This window comes from Symsagittifera roscoffensis, chromosome 1 (assembly GCF_963678635.1).
Source record: "Symsagittifera roscoffensis chromosome 1, txSymRosc1.1, whole genome shotgun sequence".
NCBI classification, from domain to species: Eukaryota; Metazoa; Xenacoelomorpha; order Acoela; family Convolutidae; genus Symsagittifera; species Symsagittifera roscoffensis.
This window is the reverse complement of record NC_087062.1, coordinates 45,616,590-45,635,035: the sequence shown is the minus strand read 5'-3', so window position 1 is coordinate 45,635,035 and position 18,446 is coordinate 45,616,590.

Sequence of the window (18,446 nt, the reverse complement as noted above, 5' to 3'; positions counted from 1 at the left end):
ACCTGAATTTATTCTGAAATTACTGAAATTTCGAAAAAAAAGTCAAGGTTTTTGGAAAAAATTGCTAAAATTTCAAGTTTTTGTAAAAAAGTTGCAGAAATCTCATAATATTGGCTAATATATTGTTGCTTCTGATCTCATTGAAAAAATATACTTACGTACAGAAATTAAAAATGAGCTCAAAATGTATTTTAATTGGCATCATTTTGAGACAAGGATACAAAATTTTGAATAAAAAAATGAACTTTTCCAAAATTTTTTCTCAAAATATTGAAATATGATATAGTTTGCATAATTTGAGCTGAAAAGCGGAATAAATGATGTTCTAAACACTAAAAAAAGCTCATAATAGCAGAATCAAAACTGAAACTTCCGGAAAAATGTGAAATTAATTGTAATTTTCGAGAAAGTAAAGTAAAAATTAATCAATTTTATCCAAAAATTTTCCATTTTGAACCTTTCATTTTGGTAATTAACTGGTTTTTTGTCCAGTTCAGGGAAAATTTTTGATAAAAAATGAACACTAAACTGCTAAAAATGACCGAAAATGGGATAAATTTTTCTGGAAATTTTATTCGATCTTGGCTCAAATTCAACAAAATCTTCTTCATAACTGATGATTATTTCTCTGTTGCTTCTGCAACATAATTTTCATGATTTTCCGTAAATTTTTTCCAAGTTTTAAGGTTATTCTTGCTTTCTGCTTTATACTGAAAGCAAGAATAAAGCAGAAAGCAAGAGAATAATGAAATTAATTCGCTCGGTTTGTTCACAGAAATGCTTTATTGGTGTTCATTGCTATTATATCTTCTCTCATCGGTTCAATAGCCAAAATATCTTCCTGTTGCCAGCTGGGCTGACCAGCTGTTGCAAGAAATATTTTGGTATTTTCATCTTGATTTGTATGTTTCGCAGATATGGAGAATTTTGAGCAAAATTGATTCAATGGCAGAGAGCACATGTTCGATCATAATCAATTTTCTAACATTCAGGTTCGCTTCGAGTATTTGAAGCTTGTAATGCTTCGCAGAATCTTCAGATATAATAAGAAATTCTTCAAGAGAGTGTCTGTAGGAAAGTCTAATGGTAACACCGATCAACAAGTGCTTGTCACAGGTAAAAAAGTCAACTCCAGGAGGTCCTTAAAATCAAACTTCCCTGGATTTGCGGACCAGTTCTCGTTGAGAAGTGAAATCAGCTGCATCTATCGCAGAGGGATTGTTTTCACATCAATATCCCTGACACTTGAGCCATAAGTCCTTGGCTCCTTTACTGTTATAAAAATATGTTCCAAATACAAGAAATTGTTTACGAGGAACGGTGAATCAGACAGATTAGGATCAGTGTTGTCGTATCTTAACTCAGCTCCATTTGCTTGTGTTACTATGCATCGTATTTCCAAATAAATTTTTTGCAGGTCACCAGTAGCTTTAAATTCAAACTTTGATCTTAAGGTGAGTAAGCAGGTCCAATTTTTTGGTCAAAAATTTTTTCAAAAGTATTCAAAAGAGGTTGTTTTTCAATTAAATCCAGAGAGCTATGGGTAGCTTCATTGGTTAACAAATTAGCGATTACTTTTTGTGTTTGAGAAAAAATCTGCACGACTTCTCGCTAGTCTGCTTTTTCTTTGAATAGTTGTTTTCCTTTTTTCAGCTCGTTCAGACCATCTTCTTTGTAATCCATTCAATGGTGTCTTTCGGCGATGTCTACCACCACCGAATTGTTTCCATGCAGTTTTTGTTTCAGTTTTTTTCAAGGCTTGATTACATCTTCTTACAGCAACATCAATCAATTCAGGCGCTGCACTCATCAAAAGTTCTCTGCCCAATTTTTTCGCAGCCTGTAGAATAACACATCGTTCAAACGGTATAGCAACACGACCAATACCAGCAGCCAATGAGCCAAGTCCACTACCGCGTTGCCGGTAGTGTCCAGAGAAATGGGGAAGTGAAGCTTGCTTTGCATAATACTGTTCCATTGATTTTCAATCGAAGCGCTTAAATTTTAGAGTCAATACAAATTTAACAGTACCTGCTGCGCAACTGTACGGATATTGATTGTACAGATGAAATGAATAAATTTTTGGTGTAATATAGAGAAAATTTTTCATTGATTAGGTTCAATGCTGCAATTAACACCCGTTTTTGATACGTCTATTTGAATCAATGACGCATAACAATGAAACCTTTGCATCTCCAAAAGTTTGGTATTGAATTATGTCAAAATTGACAAAAAAACATTACTTGTCCCACTGGTTAAGTCATATGGGAAATGAGATTTGTACAGTTCGTTTCCCTCATAAGATACATCAAAGGAGGGTATCTTTTGTAACCAATGTGATAATCACCATTCTCGTCAAAATCTGTTGCATTGAAATAAAATTTGTCTTTGAATTTTGTTTTTGTTTCATTTACCAATCGTTCTGTAAAAGTGTGATCTACTGATTTGATAAAAATAAGCCTATATGTTGCAGCAAAAAAAGTAAGAATGGCAACTGTTTCGAAAACTTCGTCTGTAAAAATCAGCTTGTAACCTTTTCAAAAAGGCGAGTCAGTTTTTGCAATTCACACATAGTCACCAACATAAAACTTTGGTTTTTGTATCAATTTTGTTGAATTGTTTGCATTTATTGATACTTGAGCCGGCACATGTATTTGCGTGACGTTGTTTGGAGCTAATTTTGTTACCCCCCTGTTCACACGTGAGTTGATCATGTGAAGAAAACTCTGTAATTTTCCAATATAACTGTATGCCCATTCAAACTCCAAGTATTTGTAGATAATACTTTTGAGCGATCGAATGTTTCGTTTGGCGAGCGCTGATTTATCTCAAATGGTAGTGTGTTATGAATAATTTCCCGTTTAGTACATAGTTTTTCGAACTCTACTTCTAACTCTGTGCCTTTGTCAACCCAATTATTTTTTGGGTTGTTTGATCGTTTTTTTTGAAACCTGTGGCTGTTTCTTTAGCAGATTTGGTTTTCAGGGTTTCTGCTAGCAAGTAGCGAGATAGAAAATTGACAACACCTAATGAATATTGTACCCTTCAGTTCTACTTGGCCAATTTATCCATATATGCCAAGTCAAGAGACCAAATTTCGTTGATATCGTTAACGATCAAATTCAGGCGAGGGTATAATTTACGTAACAATCCATACTTTGTATGTGATGATTGAGATCGCAGAAACTTTTACCTTTATTGGTTGAAATTGAGTAGCATTTGTTCAAATTTTTACGCTACCAATGCAGCTGGTTCTTGCGAGTTGATTAATTTGAGTTTCTTTTCTTCACTGATAGTAAGATTTCCATTCTTTTGTTGACGTCGCAAACGTTTCTTTTTTTCTTTTGTAGTTCTTATTGTCGTCGTTGTTGTCGTCTTTTTTGGGTTTGAGAGTTGCCGGTCGAGTCTTTCATGAGGAGGGTTTTGATCTTTTTGGGTTCATCAGTTGTCGGATTGTCACAGTTGGTCTCGGATAATCATTAGTTCCTCTCGATTGTCTATCTCGCTACTTACGAGTGGAACCAGTAGTAGATGTTGGAGCTAAAGTGGGGGGAGGAGCATGGCTGACCCCATGTATTAAGATACGTTATAGATTTCTGGTCAGCCATGCTATGTATTAAGATTGGGTATAGAGTCTACAATGTATTAAGATAGGGAATACCGATGGTAAGATATCAGTGTGATGGTAAGATAATGACAAGAAAAACGTAATTTTTTAATTTTTGAGTGGAATTGTCCAGTTTTTCCGCAAAGTTTTTGGCGCGCGTTTATCTAATTGTTAAAGATCACAGGTTAATTACGTGTAGATTTGTGCGAAACGAAGTTCTTGTAGTTAGTTTTTTGCTACATGGTAAGTCAATGGTAAGATTTTTTGGGCAAAAACTTGGAATTTTTATCACAAAAAAAAGAAAATTGTTCAAAAAAAAAATCATAACACAAAAAGATTTGTTATAATTCGATCTTAAAACAATTTATCAGATAATCTTGTTTTTTGAATCCTCTACCTGAATTTATACTAAAATTACTAAAACTTCAAAAAAAAGTCAAGGTTTTTGGAAAAAATTGCTAAAATTTCAAGTTTTTGGAAAAAAATTGCAAAAATCTCATAATTTTGGCTAATATATTGTTGCTTCTGATCTCATTGAAAAAATTTACTTACGTACAGAGTTTAAAAATGAGATCAATATGTATTTTAATTGGCATCATTTTGAGACAAGGATACAAAATTTTGAATAAAAAAACTGAAATTTTCCAAAATTCTTTCTCAAAATATTGAAATACGATAAAGTTTGCATAATTTGAGCTGAAAAGCGGAATAAATGATGTTCTAAACGCTAAAAAAGGCTCATACTAGCAGAATCAAAACTGAAACTTCCGGAAAATTGTGAAATATATAGTAATTTTTGAGAAAGTAAAGTAAAAATTAATCAATTTTAACCAAAAATTTTCCATTTTGAACCTTTCATTTTGGTAATTAACTGGCTTTTTTGTCCAGTTCAGGGAAAATTTTTGATAAAAAATGAACATTGAACTGTCAAAAAAGACCAAAAATGGGATGAATTTTTCTGGAAATTTTATTCGATCTTGGCTCAAATTCAACAAAATCTTCTTTATAACTGATGATTATCTCTCTGTTGCTTCTGCGACATAATTTTATTGATTTTCCGTAGATTTTTTCCAAGTCTTAAGGTTATTCTTGTTTTCTTAGAAAATTTAGCTGGAAATTAGTTTTAATTGAACGAACAATTTGCTGGCAGAGATGAAATTAGATCTGTTACCGTCTGATTATTACGATAAAAAATGTGAAAGTCTTGCTCAAGGTTCCTTTGTTCAGGTGCTACCGTAAACTATTTAAGCAAAAATACAACTTTTGGGATCAAAACCATCACTTCTCTTGCAAAATAAATATTAAATAGCTTCTTATTCTTAATTTATGACGGAAGTTTTCTCAAAAAAATCCACGTGAAAAAGAATTGGTGCTACTTAAAGCATTCAAAAATATATGTAAAAAATGAGAATATAAGGTGTATTTTACGATTTAAGAACAAATTAAGAGCAGCACTTTTACTTGTAATCTGATCACCTTCAGAAGTGGAGATACGCAAGGGAACCTAGTTCCTAACATCTACAATACCTACAAACTTCTAAAGGAGCGCGTCTCAAAAAATTGATTGAGCAAAGGAAGTCAAGTTGCAAACTGGAAAAATTGTATAGTATTTCGATTTTTATTGAGCAAAAACCTCTATTGTAAAAATAAAGAAATATAGATCTTGAAAGCAAGTTTTTGATTTATGCTTCATAAATCATCTTCCAAAAGATGACGAGTTGGGTTTACGTAACGTTTCCCAATGAGAAAATTCAGTCAGAACTGGAGAAATAAGGAGGAAAATAGTATCAATTGAACAAACAACTTGCTGGCAGAGATGAAATTAGAACTGATACCGTCTGAATATTACGATAAAAAATGTGAATGTCTTGCTCAAGGTTCCCTTGTTCAGTTGCTACCGTAAACTATTTAAGCAAAAATACAAGTTTTGAGATCAAAACCATCACTTCTCTTGCAAAATAAATATTAAATAGCTTTTTAATCTTAATTTATAATGGAAGTTTTCTAAAAAATATCCATGTGTGAAAGAATTGGTGCTAATTAAAGCATTCAAAAATATAAGTAAAAAATGAGAATATAAGGTGTATTTTACGAATTAAGAACAAATTAAGAGCAGCACTATTACTTGCAATCTGACCACCTTCAGAAGTAGATGTACGCAAGGGAACCTAATTCCTAACATCTACAATATCTACAAGCTTCTAAAGGAGCGCGTCTCAAAAAATTGATCAAGCAAAAGAAGTCAAGTTGCAAACTGGAACAATTGTACAGTATTCCAATTTTTATTGAGCAAAAACCTCTATTGAAAAAAAATGAAATATAGATCTTGAAAGCAAGTTTTTGATTTATGCTTCATAAATCATCTTCCAAAAGATGGCGAGTTTGGTTTACGTAACAAAAATTATCCGCAAAACATCAAGTTTTTCATACAAAGTTTCCTTATATATCAAATGATAACTAAGTTTTCTAATGAATTACACATAAATATAAATCTTTGAGACTTTTTATGTTGGATTTTTTCTCAAGATATACTTTATAAGCTAAATTTTAGAAAATATCTCAAAAGTTCCAATAAATTAAATTGAGTTTCTATCTCAATCTAGTTTTTCCTCAGTTTCTGTTTCATCTACTTTCTTCCAACTTAACCCAATTTGAACAAATTTTTATTTAAAAATTGAATTTTAGATGGAAAAATGTATCGTTTCAACGAACGTTCAACAATCCGAAGCAGAATTAAAACCATAAATCCTTCGCTAAAAGTCTTTAATTGATTTTCTCAACCTCATAAGTGTAAATTGCTGTTTCAAATCTTAATTTCTGTTACAGAGTAAATTTTTAGTTGAGAATGATGTATATCATTATCTTGAAATTTTCAAAGTTTAGTAAAAACCTACATTTTTTATGTTTTCCAGGTCAGTTATCAATTTCTTTTCAAAATCGACAAAAAACAACAAAAGAGAACCAGAATTCTTAATGAGTCAAACCCGATTATCTGCTTAAGAACGCTTGCTCTATGAAAACTTTTACAAGCACTAAACAAGAAAAACTTCAAATTTTTAACGACACAAAACCTTTCATTTAGTCGATGTTTTACAAATACCCAGTTGTTTTTACAGTTTTTAAGCAAACACTTAACCACTCATTATCGTATGTTATGCACTTTTACAACAAATTTATTGCAACACAGTCTCCGCAAGCATGCAACCAATGGAGTTTTTACTGTTGATTAAAGATTTTCGGATCAAATTCCATGGAAAATTTTACGACAATTTGAACTCAATTTTTGCTGTCTGTATCGTCAATCAAAACCCTTCAAAAGAAAAACATGACAGATCAAGAATAATGATTAAAAAACTGCATAATTCTTACTATAAATTTTCAAATTCATCACAATTGTATTTCAGACTCAGTAAAAGTTAATATTCATAGTAATTTCCTTGTTTTAAAAAATATTTTAAATTTTACCTTCTCTTGGAACATGTACTGCTGTACAACATTTAACATTATGTTGACAATCCTTCTTCCTGAAAGGATTAGTGAGTTCCTCGTTACTAAAAATATGAACGTTGCAGTTCGAACACTTCAAAGCACCACAGGTTCTACGAGGTTTTGATGCGTGAAAGCGAGTGTATTCTCTGCCACATTCAAAACTGCATCTCAATAAGTAAAAAAGATTAAATGGGACATTTAAAATAAAACAATTTTTTTTGGATTTTTGGATAACAAGAGTTGAATAGCCTCAAAAATTGAATAAAAGTGAATAAAAACAGCAAATTTATTAACCAATTGTTTTTAACGCAAAAGAAAATCAGAATGGATATGCTATTTAGCTTAGCTGAAATAAAAATCACCCAATCTAACCATGAAGTTTTCAAAAATTGTGCTATCATACAATCAGAATTGGACATTATTTATAAGGAAATTTTTATCTTTTCTGATATCAACCAATCAGAATCGAGCGGTAATAGTCATGGAATTTTCAACCAATTTAATGTCAACCAATCAGAATTGAGCTTCAATAATCATGGAACTTTCAACAAATTTAATATCAACCACTCAGAATTGAGCTATACTTCTCATGATTTTTTCAACAATTTTGATATCGTTTGTAGATATTGAGGATTCCGTCACAGGTAGTATTCGTGGTAATAACCAATCAGAATGAACCATTCACAGATTTTTAAAAATTTTGTAGATCAGAACCAAAGTATGTTTATGAAACTTCCTAACCAATCATTTTTATAAGGTTATTCTAACATAGCTAAGATATAAAACTAACACCAGAGTGAGATAAATGAGATTTCTTGTCTAGTTTATATTGTTTTTTTGATATTCAATTCAAATAATCAAATTTTGAAGTTTCGATCAAAATTTTTTCGATTTGTTCTATTTCTAACTAGTGAAAAAAGAAAATACGGAAATATAGCTTTTTACAACTTTCGTTCTGGTATATTGTACTATAAAAACCGGAAGTCTTTTGAATTTGTATAATCGATTAAAAAAACTTTGACAAATCTAGATTTTGTAATTGAAACAAACTCAAAACAGTAATCGAAATGAAATTCTTTAACTCCAATTTTTGTTTCATAGGCTCTTCCATTGTTTTGTTTTTTACTGATGGACCGTTGAATCTGACTTAACTGTTCTAGATAAAAACATTGTTGATATATCTGGCAGTACTCTTTTTTTCTGAAATCTCTTCTCCATCTATTTAACAAAACTATTGAACTTTCTGTGTTTCTATACAAGTTAAAACTAATACAATCTCCATCAACGTCAGCTGTCATCTGTTTTGTAGTAGTTCAGCTTTAAAATCTGATAAATGACCAGTTCAGACATTGAAAACGCTTTTGATAGAACGATAAATGTCCATTTCAGACATTGAAAGCGCTTTTGATAGCGCTTATTTATTACTGAAATAACCAAAGAAACTTGAAAAAACTCAATTTGTTGTACCATTTTGAATTATTTTCTAATAAAAAACACCATAAAATGTTTTTTCATTATTTGGAGTCAAATTAGTTTTAGGGAAAATCATGTAGCCAATCAAAACCTCAAAATACGGCAAAAAAAATTGAAAACAACCAATGAAATTCAGAAAATCGAAAAAATAATGATAATGTTTTCAACTAAATATAAATTCTTGTTTTTAATTTTGTTGAAATAAGACAAAATGTACCTAAATTTTGATGAAAGCAGTAAATAAATAAGTTTATCTGTAGTTTCTTAAACAAATACTGGAAAATCTTTTGATAATTGGGCAGTGTTTTATGTCAGTTTTGATTAAGTTTTTATGTTTTGTCTGACTTTTCCTCAGATATCCTAGCTCTAAATTTGCACTTCAGTGAAAGAAAACTTTTTGAACCGACAATTTTTCAATTAGCAAACATAAAAAACATCACAAAGTATTACTGAAGCTTACAATTATCAACAAATATAAAGTCTCCCAAAATTTGGGACAATTCCTTGAATTCGTTCAAAGTATAGTTGACATAGGCGACTTGTTTCATTCTTTTTTGCAGCGAAGAGTCGAATATGAGTGTAGGGAGGCTTGTTAGCATTGTTCTTTTTGATTTGACACACATGCTCCACATGTTGTATGTTGCTATTTCATATACACTTTTACAGATGTCGAGCTCCTGATCCATAGTTGATTCTTTACCAGGTTTGTCTTCATATATAGGTACAAATCCAAGGTTTTCAGCATCGTGAATAACAGTATTCCGGATTGCCGATATTGCTTCTCATTCTTTTTCACTAAAATAATTTTGTTGAGACTTCAAATTGTCCCAAATCCCTAATTTTTAATAGTTGAAAGCACGGTTCAAAGTATAAATTCCCCTTGTAGGATTTTTGGAACCAAACAAATCTCCCAATTCTTTTTTGATTTTTTGAAAATGCATAATAGTTGGGACTAACAACTTTTCTCGAGTAAATTTTGAAGAGCAAACTGATCAGATGAGAAGAAATGAGAGAAATGATTTTGAGATTAAATGAAAATGGAAGTAAGCAGTATGAGTCATCGCGGTTTGTAGATATGAAAGTAGTCTCAAATACGGACGGATTTTCCCTAATGGAAACTATGTAGGCGTTATTACTACTATGTATATCCACCATTTTCTGCAAAAATCATTTTTCCCAATGGCAGCCGCTATGTGTCAAGCTCTTCCCAGCTTTTATTCAGATTGTAATAAAAAATCATTGTTTATTTCTGTTTCAAACTAATTTTACGAAAAATTCATGGTCACCCAAGATTATTGCGTGTCTACTCACGATTCTTTCTGTTTCTTGGGAAGTTTCAAATTTCATATAAATTTAATACGAACATCTCTTAGACAAATTCTTCAGAGATTAGACAAATATCAATACATATATCAAGAAATCGATTGTCTTTACACTTTGTACAAACACAGATTCTTTTCGAGTATTGTCACATCAAGTGGGGAAGTATTCAATCAACTTAGTTGCGGAGTTCAGCATAATTTACGATGGAAAGGAGCTGAAAAAACACAAGCATATCACGAAAACGACTGGTTCGGAAAAAGTCAAAAAACATTATTTAAGTTCTAATCAAAAAAATGCATCTACGCAAACACTGGGCTCAGCATTTTTAGACACAATTCGAAAAATTCAAAAATCAAAATATGAATCTGATGTCAGTGTTTTATGTCAGTTTTGATTAAGTTTTTATGTTTTGTCTGACTTTTCCTCAGATATCCTTTCTCTAAATGTGCACTTCAGTGAAAAAAAAAGTTTTGAACCGACAATATTTCAATTAGCAAACATAAAAAACATCACAAAGTATTACTGAAGCTTACAATTATCAACAAATATAAAGTCTCCCAAATTTGGGACAAATCCTTGAATTCGTTCAAAGTATAGTTGACATAGGCGACTTGTTTCATTCTTTTTTGCAGCGAAGAGTCGAAAATGAATGTAGGGAGGCTTGTTAGCATTGTTCTTTTTTATTTGACACACATGCTCTACATGTTATATGTTGCTAATTCATATACTCTTTTACAGATGTCGAGCATCTGATCCATAGTTGATTCTTTACCAGGTTTGGCTTCATATATAGGTACAAGTCCAATGTTTTCAGCATCGTGAATAACAGTATTCCGGATTGCCGATATTTCTTCTCCTTCTTTTTTACTAAAATAGATTTGTTGGGACTTCAAATTGTCCCAAATCCCAGATTTTTAATAGTTGAAAGCCCGGTTCAAAGTATAAATTGCTTTTGTAGGATTTTTGGAACCAAACAAATCTCCCAATTCTTTTTTGATTTTTTGAAAATGCATAATAGTTGGGACTAACAACTTTTCTCGAGTAAATTTTGAAGAGCAAACTGATCAGATGAGAAGAAATGAGAGAAATGATTTTGAGATTAAATGAAAATGGAAGTAAGCAGTATGAGTCATCGCGGTTTCTAGATATGAAAGTAGTCTCAAATACGGAAGGATTTTCCCTAATGGAAACTATGTAGGCGTTATTACTACTATGTATATCCACCATTTTCTGCAAAAATTATTTTTCCCAATGGCAGCCGCTATGTGTCAAGCTCTTCCCAGCTTTTATTCAGATTATAATAAATAATCATTGTTTATTTCTGTTTCAAACGAAATTTACGAAAAGTTCATAGTCACCCAAGATTATTGCGTGTCTACTCACGATTCTTTCTGTTTCTTGGGAAGTTTCAAATTTCATATAAATTTAATACGAACATCTTTTAGACAAATTCATCAGAGATTAGACAAATATCAATACATATATCAAGAAATCGATTGTCTTTACACTTTGTACAAACACAGATTCTTTTCGAGTATTGTCACATCAAGTTGGGAAGTATTCAATCAACTTAGTTGCGGAGTTCAGCATAATTTACGATGGAAAGGAGCTGAAAAAACACAAGCATATCACGATAGCGACTGGTTCGGAAAAAATCAAAAACATTATCTAAGTTCTAATCAAAAACTTGCATCTACGCAAACTCTGGGCTCAGCATTTTTAGACACAATTCGAAAAGTTCAAAACTCAAAATAAGAATCTGATGTCAGTGTTTTATGTCAGTTTTGATTAAGTTTTTATGTTTTGACTGACTTTTCCTCACTTATCCTTTCTCTAAATGTGCACTTCAGTGAAAAAAAAAGTTTTGAACCGACAATATTTCAATTAGCAAACATAAAAACATCACAAAGTATTACTGAAGCTTACAATTATCAACAAATATAAAGTCTCCCAAAATTTGGACAAATCCTTGAATTCGTTCAAAACATAGTTGACATAGGCGACTTGTTTCATTCTTTTTTGCAGCGAAGAGTCAAATATGAATGTAGGGAGGCTTGTTAGCATTGTTCTTTTTTATTTGACACACATGCTCCACATGTTGTATGTTGCTAATTCATATACTCTTTTACAGATGTCGAGCTCCTGATTCATAGTTGAATCTTTACCAGGTTTGGCTTCATATATAGGTACAAGTCCAATGTTTTCAGCATCGTGAATAACAGTATTCCGGATTGCCGATATTGCTTCTCCTTCTTTTTTACTAAAATAGATTTGTTGGGACTTCAAGTTGTCCCAAATCCAGAATTTTTAATAGTTGAAAGCACGGTTCAAAGTAAAAATTACCCTTGTAGGATTTTTGGAATCAAACAAATCTCCCAATTCTTTTTTGATTTTTTGAAATTTCATAATAGTTGGGACTAACAACTTTTCTCGAGTACATTTTGAAGAGAAAACTGATCAGATGAGGAGAAATGAGAGATATGATTTTGAGATTAAATGAAAATGGAAGTAAGCAGTATGAGTCATCGCAGTTTCTAGATATGAAAGTAGTCTCAAATACGGAAGGATTTTCCCTAATGGAAATTAGGTAGGCGTTATTACTACTATGTATATCCACCATTTTCTGCAAAAAATTTTTTTCCCAATGGCAGCCGCTATGTGTCAAGCTCTTCCCAGCTTTTATTCAGATTATAATAAATAATCATTGTTTATTTCTGTTTCAAACGAAATTTACGAAAAGTTCATAGTCACCCAAGATTATTGCGTGTCTACTCACGATTCTTTCTGTTTCTTGGGAAGTTTCAAATTTCATATAAATTTAATACGAACATCTCTTAGACAAATTCATCAGAGATTAGACAAATATCAATACATATATCAAGAAATCGATTGTCTTTACACTTTGTACAAACACAGATTCTTTTCGAGTATTGTCACATGAAGTTGGGAAGTATTCAATCAACTTAGTTGCGGAGTTCAGCATAGTTTACGATGGAAAGGAGCTGAAAAAACACAAGCATATCACGATAACGACTGGTTCGGAAAAAATCAAACAACATTATCTAAGTTCTAATCAAAAACTTGCATCTACGCAAACTCTGGGCTCAGCATTTTTAGACACAATTCGAGAAGTTCAAAACTCAAAATATGAATCTGATGTCAGTGTTTTATGTCAGTTTTGATTAGGTTTTTTTGTTTGTCTGTTTTTTTCCTCCGGTATCCTAGCTCTACATGTGCACTTCAGTGAAAAAAAAGTTTTGAACCGACAATATTTCAATTAGCAAACATAAAAAACATCACAAAGCATTGCTGAAACTTACAATTATCAACAAATATAAAGTCTCCCAAAATTTGGGACAGTTCTTTGAATTCGTTCAAAGTATAGTTGACATAGGCGACTTGTTTCTTTCTTTTTTGCAGCGAAGAGTCGAATTTGAATGTAGGGAGGCTTGTTAGCATTGTTTTTTTTTGATTTGACACACATGCTCCACATGTTGTATGTTGCTATTTCATATACTCTTTTACAAATGTCGAGCTCCTGATCCATAGTTGATTATTTACCAGGTTTGGCCTCATATATAGGTACAAGTCCAAGGTTTTCAGCATCGTGAACAACAGTATTCCGGATTGCCGATATTTCTTCTCCTTCTTTTTCACTAAAATAGATTTGTTGGGACTTTAAATTGTCCCAAATCCCTGATTTTTAATAGTTGAAAGCACGGTTCAAAGTATAATTTCCCCTTGTAGGATTTTTGGAACCAAACAAATCTCCCAATTCTTTTTTGATTTTTTGAAATTTTATAATAGTTGGGACTAACAACTTTTCTTGAGTACATTTTGAGGAGCAAACTGATCAGATGAGGAGAAATGAGAGAAATGATTTTGAGAATAAAGTAAAATGGAAGTAAGCAGTATGAGTCATCGCGGTTTCTAGATATGAAAGTAGTCTCAAATACGGAAGGATTTTCCCTAATGGAAATTAGGTAGGCGTTATTACTACTATGTATCTCCACCATTTTCTGCAAAAACCATTTTTCCCAATGGCAGCCGCTATGTGTCAAGCTCTTCCCAGCTTTTATTCAGATTATAATAAAAAATCATTGTTTATTTTTGTTTCAAACGAATTTTACGAAAAGTTCATAGTCCCCAAGATTATTGCATGTCTATTCACGATTCTTTCTGTTTCTTGCAAAGTTTCAAATTTCATTCAATTTTAATACGAACATCTCTTAGACAAATTCTTCAGAGATTAGACAAATATCAATACATATATCAAGAAATCGATTGTCTTTACACTTTGTACAAACACAGATTCTTTTCGAGTATTGTCACATCAAGTAAGGAAGCATTCAATCAGTTTAGTTGCGGACTTCAGCATAATTTAAGATGGAAAGGAGCTGAAAAAACACCAAGCATATCACGAAAACGACTGGTTCGGAAAAAGTCAAAAACATTATCTAAGTTCTAATCAAAAACTTGCATCTACGCAAACTCTGGACTCAGCATTTTTAGACACAATTCGAAAAGTTCAAAACTCAAAGTATGAATCTGATTTGTTCAAAGTAATTGATCGTTTTTTTGATGGTTATGGTTCTGTAAACAGTGAGCGTGTCATTTTTTCTATTAATTTTTCTTCAAAATAATCTTGTCAAAGTTGTTTTTATTTCAATTCAAATGCTGTTGAACGACTAATATTATGTTAATTTTTTTTTCACAAAATGCGAAAAAAATATTAACTATTTCACAGATATGAGTTATATTAAGAAAGTTTTTTGCAGGACGCAACTTTTTTCATACTTTTAGAAAAAATATCTGTTTGGAAAAACCAAATTTCCTTTTGCCTATTGTTTAGAAAAATTCATAATTGATGACTTTGAGTGCTATTGCCTATCTTAATACCTTATTTGTCTGATATTTTTGATCAATATACTGCGAAAATTGAAAATTTTAATGATCAAAGTTGGAACACAGAAATTATTTTTCTTTAATTATTAACAGTGCAAGAAAACCTCGTTGTAATTTTCATTGAAATGCGAATATAATTAATTAATTTTTTATTAAATTGCGAGATTTTTTTGATTCAACAAGTGTGCAAAAAAATTATAAAATTTTTGCAAGTTGCGAAAACTGTAAAGAATTTTATCAATTATGCGAAAACTTTCGAGAAAATTTTTCGCATGATGCAACTTTTTTCATGATTTTTTGAAAAACATATGCAAAATGCAACTTCTTTTTTCTTATGCAAATGCAAAAAACGCAATAAAATATTGTAAAAAACTTATTAAGTACTTGCTGAAAAATTTTCATTATTGATGACTTCGAGTACTATTCCCTATCCTAACACATTGTTTTTCTGTTGTTTTTGATCAACATACATGCAAAAATTGATTTTTGTAATGATCAAAATCATAACAAAAAAGTTCATAAATTTTAATTTTCAACAGTGCAAGAAAATCTTGTTAAAATTTTATTAAAAATCCGAAACTATTTCATTAAAATTTTTCTCAATTTGCAAGATTTTCTCTAATTTTTTCGACAACTGTGCGAAAGTTTTATGAAATTTCTTGCATGGTACAAAAATTATTGTAAAGTTATTATCATATGTGCAAAAATTGCAATGATTTTTTCATCATGTGTGGAAAAAAATGTTGTGAAGTTTTTTACAAGTTGAAAAAAATGAATTACTTTTTTTGACATCTTTACAACAAAACTTTGTGAAAAGTTTCATCAATTGCATAATTAGTTTGATTTTCAACAGTTTTCTAACAAACTTTTTAAAAACGTTGCCTTTGCATTTTCTAACACATTTTTCTATGACCTTATCTCTCTGTTGCTATCTCTCTGAAATAAAATTACTAGATGCAAAAAAAAATAAATTACAAAACACAAGACCACAACCAAATTATTTACAATTCAAAGAGCTTTGTTTGAATTGAATTTTGCAAGTTCTCGATGGAGCGCAAAGATGGTCTTCCTTCCATCACCGGTGGTTGTCTTGGTGGTTCGCTGACTGAAGTTCTTGGCTCAGAGAACCCCTCATCCTCTTCGATGGTAATTGGGTTTTCCACAGATCCCTCTTCCCAAGGAAAGAGGAAATCGTCGACTGGTGAGCCGCATATCTAGAGTCAGAAGTGTCGGGGTAGTTCATTCCACATGCTCAGCCACTTCCTCCATCGTATGCATTTCTCCCAGTTGGTTCTCAGTTATGGGAATTTACGTTACATGATGTTCGTTGAAGTCCAAGCGCATCACTTCCACCATGTGCCAGATTTGGATTGGGATATCCATTCGGGTCAAAAATTCTCCAGAGACTGTTTCTCGTACTTGAATTTCTACAGAGTACAAAAAGTTGCTGTTTTCCACTGAGAAGATCATTTTGAGCAATAAGTTGAGTAAAAGATACAGAGTGAAAACAAAATTTTAGTTGAGAGGGAGGTAGTTGACGGTACTTAAATTGAAAAAGAAATGATTTTTAATTAGCAGAGAGGGGTAGCTTCAATTCGAATGTTTGGGTTTAACTAATCAGACTGGATTTTCCTTATTTGGATTGTAGTCGTGACCAGTCAGATTTAAGCTTTCGTTTATGGAATTCTTGGACAAAAGTCGTGTCCAATCGAAAACAAAGCTCCATTTTACACATTGTCATTTACGATCACAAAAATGTTCATTTTTGTTCTAGCTGTCGTATCCAAGCCGAAAAAAGTTTACCTTTTATGGACTTAAATCTTCCAAATAAGTAAGAATATAGACAAAAGCAATCGCAAAAATAAATGACCAGAAATTGTTTGCAGTAAAAATAAGAAATAAGTAAAAGAAGAAAAATTTCTAAAAGTAGTATCTCTGCAAGTCTTCTCATCAACTTAATTGAATTTTTTGTATATAATTGATGAGAAATTGCTGATGTTTGAGCAGATAGTCAAGTTCTTCGTTTTGATTTAGATTTAAGAGGATAACTCAAAAATGATGAATTTTCAAAGCAAATCTCTGGAAATCTGATTCCAAACCTGATCATGCAATATTTTGAAGAAATAGAGGTATAAAGAACTTTTCTGAGGAGTTTTGACAAGTTTGGAGGTTGGGTAGGGAATAAAAAGAGTCTTTCAAACATTATCGTACGACTTTTTTTTATTCAATTTTTCTAAAATAAATAAAAATATTTATCTATCAGGTAGAACTCAGCTGTAAGTTTATAGCTTTGATACGTAATATGTGGATGAAAAGTAAACTCTTTGATTAAGTAAATTTCCATAAAGATACCTTCACTTAGTGGGAGAACTCTCTTTTGGACAACATAAACGTCCAAAAAGTTATGAAAAAAATAAGAATCTACATCTATTTCATCAATACGGAAATCACACGGAATATTTTCTTTTTTCTAGAAGAGTTAATCGAGGAAGTTGAAATGTTTTTCAATTGACATTATTTCTGATCCAGAGTTATGTCTAGAAGCTGCTTAGTTCTGATTGGTTGAAAATTTTTCTCCGGAATTCTAGAAATTTCGAAGGAATGACGTAGGCGATGTCGTCATTACTATAAAAGGAAAATTTCGTAGGCGGTGAAGTCACTTCTTCTTAAAGAATGACGTCATTACCATAAAGGCATAATTGCGTAGGCGATGATTTCATTGTTAGTATAAATACGCTTATTTTGTTGGTTTTAATAATTGATTTTGTTTACCAGTCATAAACAGTCAATTGATTTTTACTTCAAATTTTACAATTCGTTGCTTCGCTAAAAGAAAAAAGTAAGTATTTTTATTCATTTGGTACTTTAAATTTTTAATCTTGGAGAACTTCCAATATCCCAAGTTGTTTGGATAAAACCTGCCCTTAACCGAAACGAGAAAGTCAATTTTGAGAAATGTTGTGATGAATACAAGAGATCTGATGCTGCGAGACATTGAAAGAGATGCGAAAAGCAGGAGGAACATAAGTGTCCAAACTGTCATTTTTATTCAAAAAGCAAAGAGGAGATGGGTTATCATGTTGCGAAGAAGCATGCTCAACCAAGTTCAAAGCAGCCGACAGTTTGTCTCCTTCTTGCGAACAAGAGTTCCCAAGTTACTAATCTCTCCAACCACATCGGAGAAAAGAACATGGAGCAAAACAACGGAAACCCAGTGAGACTGTAGCGGACTTGAACAAGATTGTGGAGGAAGAAGGGGAAGATGGTGAAAAACTAAAGGAGGAATTTAGTGCTTGTGAACATTTTTTGGTGGAAACGGAGATGGAAAATGGGAGACATCAGGTATTTAGCTTCCAAATGTCCAAGTTAGATACTATCATAATCAATGAGAAACTTAAAGAAGTCTTCAACAAGCTCGCTTCTGCCGCTAAAATCAATCTTGCTCTGGGTTTTATTCTTCGAAAAATTCAGACTGGTGAACATCGATATTTCTACGCCCATGAAAACAATACTTTGTGTGAAAAATCCCATTTACTCTGTATTAAAGCAGATTTGACAACAATCCAAGGAAAAGTGGAAAAATTTAATATTGTGCAACAATGTACCCAAGAGCGACAAAACGCAAAATGGCGATTCAAATTGATCACAA